Genomic DNA, 14,243 nt, shown 5'->3' with positions numbered 1-14,243 from the left:
GAAAGAACAGATTTGGAAGGGCAGTCCACCAGACCAGCATCGGTGTTGTAATCCTATGAATTATTAGCTTCAGCCTCAAACATGTTTTCCCTATGCATTCCCTAGCAGATACACTGCTAATAATGCTCTTAGTGAATCATCATTGATAAGTGGTGATAAAAATCTTGAGTGTCAACAGCGTCACACCACCCAGCTGCACTGGCCTACAAACAAATCGCTGTCAAACACAACAAAGAGTTGTGCTAAGTAATATGCTATCCTTAGGCCATGGGTTAGCAGGGTCACAGCCATCTAGTCTATCAGTAACAACCATTCAGCTATCAAAACTAGTGAATATTTCAGGTCTTACTAGACTTCTTGCTAATCTGTACTACATGGCTGAATATGCTTTCAAAATGTTGTAATGGCAACTGCCATCTCCTTTAGCATTCATCATACTTGCAGGGCTCAGCTTGATTATACTTACCTCTGTAACTGCTCTGAAGACCAGCTCAAGACCAAGTTGAAACTCCACAAGCAAAACACTCAGAAAGACTTCTGGATTAATAACACAAATTTCTGCCTTTCTTTTATGGTGAGATGATGAGATGACATACCTGTTCCATCCTTTTCACACAAGCTGAAAGTGAACAACTGCCCAAAATCACCAGAACCTCTTCTCAAAGCCCTCAATAGATCTGACTGTTTGCACACCGCTGGAGGCAAAACATCTGGGCCTTTTTTACTAGGGTTAGTGTCAAGGAAGATACTCTTGGAGCAAACCAACCTCTTCTTGAGTACTGTACTCCTCCTTCCCAAACTCCTCCATCTGTTTTAACCACTATCTTACTGGAACTAACTTTAAAAAATTCTGCTTACGTTGCACAAAGAGTTTAGAAATTGAGGAAAATGAGAAGGAAAGAAGCCTGACAGACAGAGCCTCCAAGCTCTTAAGTCTTACTGTCATAGGAAAACAGGCCAAAATCATGACATTATGATTATGTTGAAAATATTTAGTTACGCAAATTTGTCAATCTACCTCTTCTCTGTAGAGCGACACTTTTGAAATGGAGGCTGGCTGGCCATAACCAAAGTCTGGTTACATTCGACAGCTGCATAAAACACATCTCAGCAAGTAGGTTATAATAACTTTTTTTAAAAAGACATGGACATTGGCAGATTTCCTGCCTTTCTTGCACTAATTTTTTCCAGTATTTCCCACATTGTGAAATACCTCTTAATTCTATAAAGGCAGAGCAGATTGCAAAAGTGGTCCTAGTGGTTCCAATGGGAGTAACGTGGTCAGAATCTGGCATTCAACAAAGTTTCCATTTCTACATAGGCTTCATTTATTTTTCAGTTTAAAAATAAGACCATATTTTGGCATGTAACTAGAGCTGCTCCTACAACGCAAAAGAAATAACACTGCTGGCAAGACTCGAAGCTGTTCTGAGACAAAACTGCATTGGCAGAACTTTTAGAAAACTTCTTTTTGACTAAAGGCAGAATTCAACACCAGCATAAATGGCAGAAACTTCACTGAAGTCAATCATGTTACCCATGCTTACTTACTGCAGATCTGAATCCACATTAAGTTTATAAAATGCAAATATATTTAGCTGACATGGAATTTCAATTCTGTTGAACCAATTCTGTTTATTTCTATGTGTATATAGTAACTTAGCATCGAATTGTATGATCATTCTTCTGTGAACACTGTTTTTGCTCATACACAAATGCTACCAATGCCCTTTACTAAATACCATGACCATGCCACGCTCAGATTTTTTTTTTAATGTAACAGTTATCCAATTCAGGTGCCCAATGGTTAGAATATGATGAAATTACAGTTGCAAGTTCTATATTCCTGCATCAGTTACAGACACAGAAGAAAATAACATAAATCTGACATTTCACAACTTCTGAGGGTTTGATTTTGCAAACTACTTTCTAAAATACCTTTTTTGCACATCATACCAAAGGTTTTTTTTAGAGCATGAGTAAGTTAACCAATGCACAGTGGTGATCCTTCAACACAGACCACAGCAAGATTTGATTCTTAACTTCATTATAGCACAGACAACCATGAAAGTATTCAGGTACTTGAACATAGGTGCCCACGCCCTTGGATATCCAGGATATAAGCTGGATGATCAATATGACAAAGAACTTACAAGGAAATTTGCACCATTTTAGATCAGCTGTTGAAAGCAATTGAACTGAGTCCTTCTTGCCAGAGAGAAAGTTATTTGATAGAGGTATCAGGCTGCTGCGGTAAGCTTACAAGTTTGAGGAAAGGGTCACAGTAAGGCCCTCTTTTTTTACCTCCTGCCTGGGAAATGCAGATTGTTCTTACTTACTGTGAAAGCAGAGTGGGCAACAGAAGCATTAAATCAGCTACTGCAGGCTGGCTTCAACAGATACACAGCTCAGTATCCAAAAACCTAGCATTTTCCTCCCCTTCTTTAGTGGTTGTGTGACCCCAACTTTGGGAAAGCTCATGATTTTGGCAAGGTGATAACTTTTTCCTAATGAACACAGGTTAGAGAAGAGAAACTGATTTTTAAACTTCTATATCTTATCAGATCTCAACAGAATTTCATTGTTTAAAAAAGAAAAAGCATTGAGATGGCTTGAAAATTATCATCTTGCCAAATATCAAGATCTGCTGCAAACAAAGGAGGTGTAAGATTGTTTCAAAGAAAAAGCAATACAGAGCTTAAATACGTAAATATTTCTAAAGCCAAGTTCTAAGCACAGGTTACTTACCCTGTGGTTGGCTTGACCTTAAATGCAGTTGTTTCAGTACTGAACTGAAAAGCTTCAGTGTTTAATTTAGCTTTTTTTTAAAAAAAAAAAAAAGTGCTTTTTTTAACCTGTTATACTGTTACCAAAGATAAAAATTACAAAGAAATTTAGACTGGATTTACTTGCCTTCAGATTCTTAAGAATTTGTATCCAATGTACCATACTGCGTAAACTGCTTCAAATAACTCAGTCAAGCACATTTGCAACACTTCATTGTAAAAGTCAGGCTGCCTACACATAAGGTATCTTTTCAATAAAATATAACATTTATTTTAGATGTTTATTGACTTAAAACAATTCAACAAACAGGAAGAAATATAAGAGGTGATGATTACATATCCAGACCACAAATTAATGTGATTAATTTGACCACCGATGTAACTAATACTTTGACAGGATATGTAGTGTTAGAGCTTCAAATAAACTTAATATGTAGCTGCTTTAGGACTGAAATTCTACCCAGAGTTCTCACTGAGAATAAGTTACACACTTTTTTCAGTGTAGTATGCCTAAGAACTGGTGTCACAAATATCATCAAATCTTCAGGAATTTAAGGCCAATTTGCTACTCAGTATAGGATAATCATCTTTTTATTTCCACAGTGGAAATAATGTACTACAGGTGTTTCAGAAAGACTTTGATTTCATTAAAACAAACAGTCTCTTTCTTTCCATAAGTTACCAAGTCTAACAGAGGCACATTTTTATTTAGGCTAAATCATGCCTTATGGGATACACTTATGAGGAAGAAAGGAGGACATGCAACTGGCATTTGAGACATATTGCCAGTGCAAAGCTGCCAAAAGCACACAGCAGGGAGCATGTTTTGGCTATCATGAGCAGAATAAGCATGCACTCCTTAACCACTGCCAGCTGGCATTTGTTTCCAAATACAGAATGCTCACTAGGCAGTTTGGAGACTGGACATACTCCTAACCTTAAACTATGCTCCCATAAAAATGCACTGCTGAGATACCTCATTAACCATGCCTGTCTCCTAGTTTACTGCCAAATGAGAAAGACTGAATGACACAGAAAAATCATACATTTCTCCCTAGGCACAAAAAAGTACTTAATGTATATCCTAACATACTCTAGTGCTTACAGCAAGAGAGAGATTTTAAGAGTGTTGGAAGAAGCTTCTGCCAACATCTCAAGGAGCAGAAACACTGTCACTATTCCATTATACACAGATAGAAAAAGTGAAATCCAGAGACAGTACCAAGAAAACATAGCAATGAACAGCAAGAGTGGCTGGCACAGCGATTATAAACTACACTATCATGTTTAATACAACCTCTAGCAATCCTCACAACAGAGATGCTTCCTGCTTTATATGCTGGGGCAGATTTGTGGGTAGAAGATTAATGTCCCCCTCCATCTGCTAATGACTATATAGGTCCCCTGGGCTTTGCACCAAGGGTACTTTGCCCTTAGGATGAAACAAGAAATGGGAATTTGTGTTCATTTCTACATGCGCCTACTATTTCCAGCAACACTCCCAATTGCTAAATGTGTATTATTTCAACTTTATCTACCAAAAACATATTTTATCACAGTAGTTCAACTGTGACTCCAATTAGATTTTCAAAGAGATCACTTAAAAGGAGAACAGACCAACTGGGGGGGGGGGGGGCACTTTTCACTTTTAAAGTGCTTACCTGACATAGCCTGCATTGGTATTTTCCTGTAAGTGCTCTATTCATTAACTTTTCACTACATTTTCAAAGTGACTCTACTCTTTTGGATTTCCCTTTCTCCATCACTGATAGCCTGCTGTCATGGACCAAGCAACTCTGAAGGAAGAAATGTACCAGAGACTGCCATGCAAAGGAGAGGGCACTAATTAAAGTCTTTGTTTCCTTCAGGGGATTCTGTGAGTGGATTTTAACTTACCCCCGTAACTGTACCTTTGCTCCTGAGAGCTGGAGGCAAGTCAGAGGGAGCTTGACACCACGGCAGTCTTCTTGGACCTAAACGAGTTTGACATCCTGGAAGAAAAAGGGGAAAGAGCAGTTAGAGTGAAATTTTGCAGGCAAACATACTCCTCAGAACAATGATACTCCGGGCAAAATCAGGGAAGACCTTAATGCTATCTCCAATACCCACAAATGTGAAATCAAAACCAGAGCATTGCTTCACTAAAGTCTCGGAATGCGCGTCTCAGGTTTGTGACATGCTTCCTTTCCTCCTCTTCCCACTGAACACCCCTATCAGTTGCAACACCGACCCTCTCCTCAGTTCCAGCTCAAGGAAGAAGTTGGTGTCCATGCCAAAATTTCCTTTGAGCACCCAATGGAATTCCAGGGCTGGTCACCTGTGTTTACACCAACACTGAGCACACACAATTAACTTCCCCCAGTATACTCAACTTAACTTTGGAGAAAAAAAAAAAGCCGAAATACACTTTCCAGCGGAACCATCAACACAAGAAAAGTCTACCCTCTTTTTAAAAAAGGATAATGTGATTTCAGTAACGTGACCTCTACCAATCCTTTTGATCCAACTAGACACTGTTTCTGTCAAACCACTCCTGCCCAACAGGAAAAGCAGGACAAGAGAGAAAGAAGCCAAGAGAGAAAAGAAAAGGAAAAAAAAAAAAAAGAGAGAGAAAAAAGGAATTGCTCTGTACTGCCCTTTTTCATCTTCCACAGAGAATTGCCTGGTCTTGGACTCAGACAATTCGTATTTCTCTCTCACATCAGCAGCACTATAAAACAATGAGTGTTAAACTAACAAAGTGCTCTGCCCGTCCAGCCCATAGTACTCCTAATATTACTTCAAAAACACTTCTCTACTGGCTTCCCAAATCAGAGAATACTCTAAATCAAAGATATACACTTAACATTGTTAAAATTGTTGTAAAATCCAACCAAAAAACCCAGACCGATTTTGTATAAAGCAGCAGATCTATCAGCAAAGCTATTCCCGCATCACAGTCTTGTTAGAACCAGCAGAGCTGCTCCCACATTTCTGATCTGAATCTAGTGATATCTGGCCTTTTTCTTACACTTCCTCAAGAACAAAGCATGCATTCCAGCTTTCACTTAAAAATTAAAGAAATCATCTTTCCCTTTTATACGTGTACAATGCTGGAAAACACGTCCTGAGTATGATTTAAACACACAGAGCACCTAAATAGAATTCAAAATTGCTAATATCTCCTGATTACTAAGTCACTCTCAGATCCTTTTGGAAGCCTGAGAGTTTAAAAGCTTGTATCTCAGTGCTAAAAAACCCTAAATATATACTGTTAAGAATATTAAAGACAAAAGCAGGACTCAAGGAAGGTAAGGGCCAAAGCAAAAACTGCAGCTTCCCTGTTGGGTGTACAAGATTACGTATCTCCTGCCCGATATCCTTCTAAGCAACAGCCTGCTCTCCTTCATGTGTCTCCTCAATTCTCATCCCGTGGCCTGTACAGGTAGGCAGCCCCTGGAGAGAAAAGCCACTGAAGTCTATGCATCCTACAGAGCGCTGACAGCAATCATTCAAGCTTTTATACAAGCCCATTGTACCTCTGCAGAAAGACCACACTCAATCTGGCCCACAGAGAAAATACAGCAGCCTAGATTGATGGTATCTACTTACACTGCTGCTGATTATATATATACTGTTTCCAACAGTCTTTCTGGAAAGCTGAACAAGAGTCTTAACTTTTAAGCCTGAATCACAGCTAGCATATTTAACTCAAGTACTGGTAAAAAGCATTTAATGTCATTTGCAAAAAAACCCCAAAACCGTAATTGGGTTGAGGGGGTGGGCAGGGGGGGTACTGTGGATACATTCCTCCCTCCTTCTCCCACAAGTAAGCATGTATGCACACAAACATACAGGATAGCAGAAACTTGTTCTCCATTACTGAGTTTCCCAGTTGGAACATACAGGCATCAGTATATAAAGTTCATGTTGTTTCAGTGAGATACTGCTTGACTGAATAATGCTGGAGGAATTACAATCCACATAACAGATTATGTGGTCATCACTAACTCAAGGAAAAACTGAAGGCCAAATCTACAGGGATTTCTGGTGATATCATTACAGCCTCACACAGATGCCCAAGACAAGAAATGCTGGTATTTTGTCTGCCTTAGCACAAAGTTAGTTCTGAAAAATATGAAAAGACTCTGAGAAAAACTCCATATCTTATATTCAAGCTGTATATTACAACACACAAATGGGCAAACATGATGCCACAGTGAACCACTCCATCAGCAAAGAGTACTCTCATCACATCAGGCCCAAAGGACCTTAGAGAACTTCATTAGTTACTCTACAAAAAAAAAGCAGCACTTTTTCATTACACAAACTATAACAGCCATTTCAAATTTAGTATGTGTTACATACCTTGCCAGAATTGTGAAGAACTTACCTGCACTAACCACAGTCAAGTCCAGCAAAGACTAACACTTGACTGTCGGAGCTACTCTCAACACATGACAGCAAGGCTGTGACTAGTCATGGCAGCTGCACGCTGCAAAACCACTTTGCCCAGACAGTTTAAACTTGTTCCTTTTGCACGTGCTCTTTACAAGATCATTTTTATTCTAAATTATGTTGGCCATGAGTACTACACAAAGGGCTCCTCTGATCCCACAAACAAATAGCTCTTCCCCTCTAAGAATATAATGAAAAAGACTATTTAGCATAACTCTTATGATACTTATTTTCTCTGTGGGAAATCGTCTTTATAGAATCAGAGTCATTTAGGCTGGAAAGGATCTCTAGAGGCCACGTCCTCTAATTCCCAGTCAAAGCAGTGCTGATTTCAAAGTTAGATCAGGTTGTCCAGTCAAGTTTTTAAATCTCCAAGGGCAAATCCCGCAATCTCCACAGACTCCAGGTCAGAGCTTATTGGTTTTTTTTTTTTTCTCCTTATGCCCAGTCAGAATTTCCCCATTTCAACGTGTGATGACCGCACCTCGTCCTTGTTCTGTACACCCCAGAGAAGAGCATCTCTCTGTTCCATAACAGCCCATCAGGAAATGGAAGGCAGCAGTTCACCTTCATTTTCTATTCTCCAGGCCAGGCAAACCCAGATCCCTCAGCATCTCCTTGTATGCCATGTGCTTCAGCCCCACCCACCCAAGCAGCCCTTCTCTGGGCTCTCTCTAGTTTGCCCCTACTTTTCTTGCACTGGGGGACAAAGACCGGACACAGGTACAGCCAGGAACGTTCCAGGAACAGCCTTGTCAAGAGCAACAATCACCACCCTCAACCTGGTGGTCACAGCTCTGCATACCATTAGTCTCCATCACTGCAAGAGCACACTGCTGACTGATTCAACACTGCAACTCAGTACTTTTACTCCTGCAATTCCTCTACCCTAAGAATAAGGGGTTAGAAGAAAGCAAGTGATGTGGGTGGACATCAAATATCCCTTGGGCAATACTATAATATAAACAAGAAGCTAACATTGTAGCTAATATTCCTGGTGAAAAACTTAAAAATAAAAGTGGGGCATGATTTTAGAGCCATGGCGGTCAACCCATATTTTGTGTGAGACAGTATGGCAATACCCCATATCTTAAGCAATAAACTTGAAAATCAGTACAGTAAACCTGAGAAGTACCCCATTTCTTTTTCTGACAATTTTTTAAAGGGAAATATTTTAGCTAAAATATTAACATCTACTGATGGCTGAAACAAGGTGGCTGTTCTGAGCTAAAACTCTTTAAGCTATTTATGAAAATGCAACAAAGCCTTTCATATACTTCACCTTGATCATATAGCATTGCTTTACAGGTCCCCTGACATACAGAGCAGCATCGGCTACCTTACTTTCTGATCTCAAAGCAAGTTCTTCTGAGGACGACCGTGGAGGAGCAGCACAAAGGACTGGACAGGAGAATGCACTGCTTTCGTGAGTGGCATCCCAGATCACCTAAACACAGATCATTCTGGAACAGCATTTTTTACAGTGACCAAACAAAGAAATATCTACACTTAAAGAAAATTGAATGTGGTTTAGAATGTAGCTATACAACTTCCTGTAGTTGACCCCAGAAAAAATAAAAGACATATGATCTGTAACTTCCTTTGACTTTTCTTTGAACTCTAGATGGAAAGCTTTAAAGAGCAGGATTTTCTTATTAGTTGCTTCTAAGATTTTGGCTAAATTAAATTGCCAAATACTATCTAATGCTAAAATATTTGCATGTACCAATAGCATGGGCTGAAACACCCTCTCTTAAAGAAAAACAATTTCTAATCATTATTTTAAGACAGGGTGTATTACTTTGATGAAATAAGCAGTACATGCCATTCACTTGGCAGCATTAATTCCAAAGCACTTGCAGAGAATCTAGACATGGGTCAAAACAGATACAACAGGAAGGAGATGTGAGGAAAGGAAGATGTGTTACCTGTTTTGAGCTATTGAGAGCAATCTTCCTTGCCTGGCAGTGCAAAGCATGCCCTCGCAGCGGTGAATCAGGTTTCACTCAGAGACTCAAGAAAGGCAGCTTTCTACACAACTTTGTGGGATGCTTCCCATATGCAAGAATGGGTTTAATAAAGATTCTATTTATCATTTATTTAAAGCTTGTCTACATATTGCTGCCGCAGGGAACAGCTTTTTCATATCTGCCTAGATAAGAGCTAAAACCTCCAGAATCATGACTACTAAATATTCCAAAAACAATCAGCAGCCCTGGACCTTAAGATTATGCTGTGCAAGTTCAAAACCTGTCCCCTTAGCAGCTGCGTAAGTCCTACCCAAGAGCATGAAATATGTTTTAACATTGAGAAATAGACATGGAAATATTTATGCACACATGTGTATATTCATTTGTATATACCATAAACAGAATTCTGCATATTACAGACATATCCAAAGTAAATAAGCCTTCAGTAATTTAATAACAGTAACAGACATAGGTGTCTGTAATATTCCACATCCATGAGAGAAAAGCCATGGCAAATGCACCAGAGCTGTTACATGGTGGTAGTGTTAATGGCACCTCTTCAGTGAACCTGCTGCAATTCTGGAAATGCATGTGCTCCCAGCCCCACACTGCCGTCTATCAACTCCCCATGCCAGCTTACTAAACGGGAGACAAGCTGTAGCACTGCACAAGAAGTAAAAGAGAAATTAGTGCCTCTCCCAAGAGAGGCCCCTCTGCCTGTACCCAGCATGAACACACACATCGGCACAGGATTCAACTTGGGTCTGAAGTTTTACACATGACCTGGAAAGGTTTTGCCATCACTTGTCTAATAAGAAGGACAAAACCCAGCCTATGTGCAAAGCTTTTTAACACCTCCAAGACTGGCACTTCTACTTCTCCAGGTTTGTTTTTTTCCCGCCCCCTCATCTATCCTCTCCATTTAGCTTACATAGAGACCACCTCCAGAGTGCCATGCTAATTAGCAACAGCTTGCACTCTATATTAAAAACAAAAGCGGCAAAAAAAAAAAAAATCTAGTGAAAAGGCAAACCAAATGAGCTCATATGCATTTCATCATTTCATTAATATTGGCATATTTTAATTATATCCAAATAATTTTAATTCTGAGCAGCAGACTTGCCATAATTGCTGAAAAATAAAGTCATAAATTAGATGTGTGATATGGTAAGGTCTATTGCCCTACAGACTTGCTATAAAGTGCTACAAAAAAATATATGGCTGTAATCAAAGCTGATAATAATAAGCTCCCTGTATCAGGATATAAGAAAGAAGTGAACAGTAGAGAAAAGTTAGGCTGGTGTAGAAAATAAATCCAAAACCTTCAAAGTATTACTTCAACAAAGTAATTAAATATTTAATAAAATGAAGTTCTTTTTGCTTTCACTAACATGAGTAGCTCTTAAAATAAGTGTTCTTTATAGGTAAATGTCTATCCTACAAATTCCCTACATTTTCCTGTATTTCTTTTGGCTTTTTCCCAGTGGGCCTAATTCTGTTTTTTTTATGTCTGTACTTTCTACATGTTCAGCATTTTCCAATCTATCCACTTTGAATATGAACTAAACTACAGATTACAGAGAATAAAAAGTTAAATGACTCTTCAACTCTTAAAGATTTCCCAGCATTGCAGCAAATGGAGTACCGCGCACTGCTTTGAAGGAGGGAAATACGATTTAACTGACATTTCATCAGTATCTTGGGACTCAAAGATTGCCTCCTATAATATTGAATAATTAATTAGAACACAACCTACAAAGAAGCAAAATTTTACTTAATTTTTTTCCCCAATGACTTGCCTAAGCTTTAACAATAGTTTGCACTTATAATATACACTCTGACTCCATTATTATAATTAAGATCAGCTAAACTATATTAGTGAATTTCAATAACTAGTGTCTCCTCCCAATATATAAACAAGGAGGGAGTCAATGATAGTGAAAGACAACGGATTTAATGCAGAAAACTTAGAGCTCAATGCTGCAAGATATTAGTGAAACAACAGGTTATTAAACAAGAACGAACATATTAAAACCTCATGCGTAAAGTAACTGTTAGCTGAGAAGGGTTAGAAGAAACTTCCACCGTGACAAAAAGCACACCATAAGCGCTCACAACAGTTGGATGATACTGTCCAGACTTTGTATTGCATCCCACTGAGAAGTGGCAGCTATTTAAATCGTTGCTGATAACACATAGTTATCAGCAGGAGAATCACACCCTGGGGTGCAAAGTAGTGAAAAATTAGATTTTTGTCTTCAAAATACTGGTGTTTCACACAAGAAATACAACTATTAACACAGATCTGGTTGAACCTGCTTACAACTCTGATTTTACACATGTGTAAATCCACAGAAGTCAACAGGGACTTTGTTCATACTACATACCTCTCCCACCATACCCATATAGACAGAAGTGTGAAAATGGATGATCCCTTTCAGGCACATCTGGCTCAAACTCCTACTGTACACACCTGTGGGCACCTCATAATTGGGAATTTGCTAGAATAACTCATTTAATTGCACAGAAACGTGGATATGTGAGAATACCGAGCCTTCTACACCTTGCCCACACTAGAGACCCATCACCGCTGCAGTGAACTAGTATCAATAAGTCATTTTTACTACAGATACACACAGAATTACTTCAGCAGAAAGCCAAAAGGTATGATAGTGAAGCAGTCCTCAGTGGTGTCACTCCTTCTACCTGGAGAGAACTTGATTTTTAAGCGTAACAGAGATGTTTTACCATACTGCTATTGGGTTGCCTTAGCCTGAAAATGCAACTGGACTGCAAGACTCCTCAGCTCTGCAAGAAGGTGCAGAAGAGAAAAGACACTAGGTACCCCAAAGTGTGACCATCTGCTTTGGAGCCAGCCTTTGCACTCTTCTCAAGCATGCTTAGTCACAGAATAATGACAACCTGGGTTGAGGCAGATCCTATACTGGTAACCACTCTCATTTACACTACTATACAAGGACAAATCCTGCAACCCTTCATCTAGCAAAACGTATTTCACTGGAAGTTTACCCACATAAAAAGCTGAGGATCAACGTTCTCTGATCCTTAAATCAGACACAGACAGATGCTGACACATCAAGCTCTTACCCAGGGCTTGGTTCATAAAGAAAGATTTAATTAATATTTTAAATCAAAACCACCTTTCTTGGTTAAAAACAAAACACACACCAACTCTTGATGTTCTTATTTTAAGAGCAATGTTTTTTTTCAGTTTTGCTTCCAGCCCTTCCCAGAACTGCATAACCAGAACTGCAAACAAGTGATGTCCACACAGCAACTTCTACCACAATGCCACAATTGGTCTAAATTTACATTGACACCACTTTACCTTAAATCAGCTTCTCCCACAGGCACAGGCTCTTGCACTAGGTATTCAATTGCTTCAGTTAACCACAACGTCATATATAATTAACCTATGCTTGCTAAACTTTCTCATGAGAGCTCTTCCAAGAGTAAGAGCTGAAGAGCAGTCTCAGTGAATTTCCTCTCTCTGGGCTGTTGCTGTACTGTCCTGGTGGGCATTCTTTGGATCCAGCATAGACCTTGAGCAATAATATTTTGTGTTGCTCCATTAAATATTTTGTTTTCAAAATCCATGCTATTATTTCCTGTCTCTCTTCAAAGTGTGACTGCATTTATTGCAAATGATTTAGCCCTTTCTATTTTGTTATGCATAGCTTGCTAAAATGCTATTAAGCAAATCACAGCCGAAGGCAAAATATCAACACTATCAAAACCAGAAGAATTCTGCCACAGATCCGAACGACCAAACTGTCACTCTAAATACAAACAATGCACCACTGGAAAGTATCAGAATTGCATAAACTGCGTTCATATCACCTCCCTGCATCAGAGCCTGCAATACACACACGCTGCTGCGTCTTCTTCACATTGTACTTGTTAAACACGTATCATCTGCTCGCAGACAGTAGAAAGGATCCTGTAGACCCTCACACAGCCAGCCTCACTCACCCAGAAGTAATGCCCGCTCCAGCCACAGAGCTCACTGCCACCGAGCCCGAACAATGTCCTTCAGCAAGGCAAGAAGGTGCGGTAGCTGCCAGACTGCGTTTCACTTCCGAAAGGAGCAGCAGAGCCGCCCCTGCACGCCTTCCCGGCCACTGACCGAGTTACTGAAGTAAATAACTATTCCACGCGCACGCAGATGAACTAAGTAGCCGACTAAGAGAAATCTAATGCACATTGGGGCTCTCCCTGCACAGGCATTTCATTCAACCAAGCGCACCATCGCTGGGATTCTGCTTCCACACTCTGAATCACTTTTTACAGCAAGCGCTGCCAAGCCCCCTTAGCTTGTTTTAAGCAAATCTGTAAACGTAATTTTTTTTTTTTCCGCCAAAATAGCCCCTCGTTTATGCAAACGGCGGCAGGCGGGCAGGCACACAGCAGCCCGGCGGCGGCCGAGGGGGTTATCTCTCCCGGCTGGCGGCTGTCAGGGTCCCGAGCACAGTTTAGCGCTTCCTACGCAACGACTTTATGTTCCCCAATCACTCCCTGACGACGTCTCGAGTGCGCTTTTGTCTGCGAAGGAATAAAGCACCCGGGCGAAATTACAGCCGCTAATGGGGTAAATACGAAAACCACCACCGCGCCGCCGGCCCGAGTCCCGCGGAGCTGCAGGAGGACGCGCCCCGCCGCTGCGACCGGGCACCCCGCGCTGACAGCCCGCTCGCCCCTGAGCCGGGGCAGCGCGGTCCCCGCACGGGCACGGAGACGCGCGGAAAGGGGCGGCGGGGGGAGGCGCCGCGCCAGCCGGGGCTGTGAGGGGGGCACAGCCGGCAGCGGGCAGCGCGCCCCGCTCCCCTCCCCGCCTCCCCCCCCCCCCGCCGGACGCGAACCCGGCGCGGCAGCAAAGGAGCCCTCCCCCGGGCCAGGGCCGCCGCCGGCCCCGCTTTACCTCCGCAGCCGCCCGCTCCCGCCGCCGCCGCCCCGCCAGTGCAGCCGGCAGCGGCGGCGGCAGCCCCGGACCCCCCGCCCCGCCCCGCCCCGCCCCCTGGCGGGGCCGCCG

The 14,243-nt window shown here is 41.3% G+C and overlaps 1 protein-coding gene across 1 annotated transcript in view; it reads right to left on the bottom strand.

Annotated features, from left to right (window-relative positions):
• Positions 1 to 4,774, bottom strand: part of RARB (retinoic acid receptor beta) — a 319,454-nt gene extending 314,680 nt beyond the window's left edge. The window contains exon 1 of the mRNA XM_074839011.1: positions 4,697 to 4,774. The gene's annotated coding sequence lies outside the window, so the exon portion shown is untranslated. The remainder of the gene's footprint in view (positions 1 to 4,696) is intronic.
• Positions 4,775 to 14,243: the final 9,469 nt, after the last annotated feature.

This window comes from Strix aluco, chromosome 1, assembly GCF_031877795.1.
Source record: "Strix aluco isolate bStrAlu1 chromosome 1, bStrAlu1.hap1, whole genome shotgun sequence".
Lineage (NCBI taxonomy): Eukaryota > Metazoa > Chordata > Aves > Strigiformes > Strigidae > Strix > Strix aluco.
Note: the sequence above shows the minus strand (reverse complement) of the source record. Positions and strands in the feature narration are given on the sequence as shown.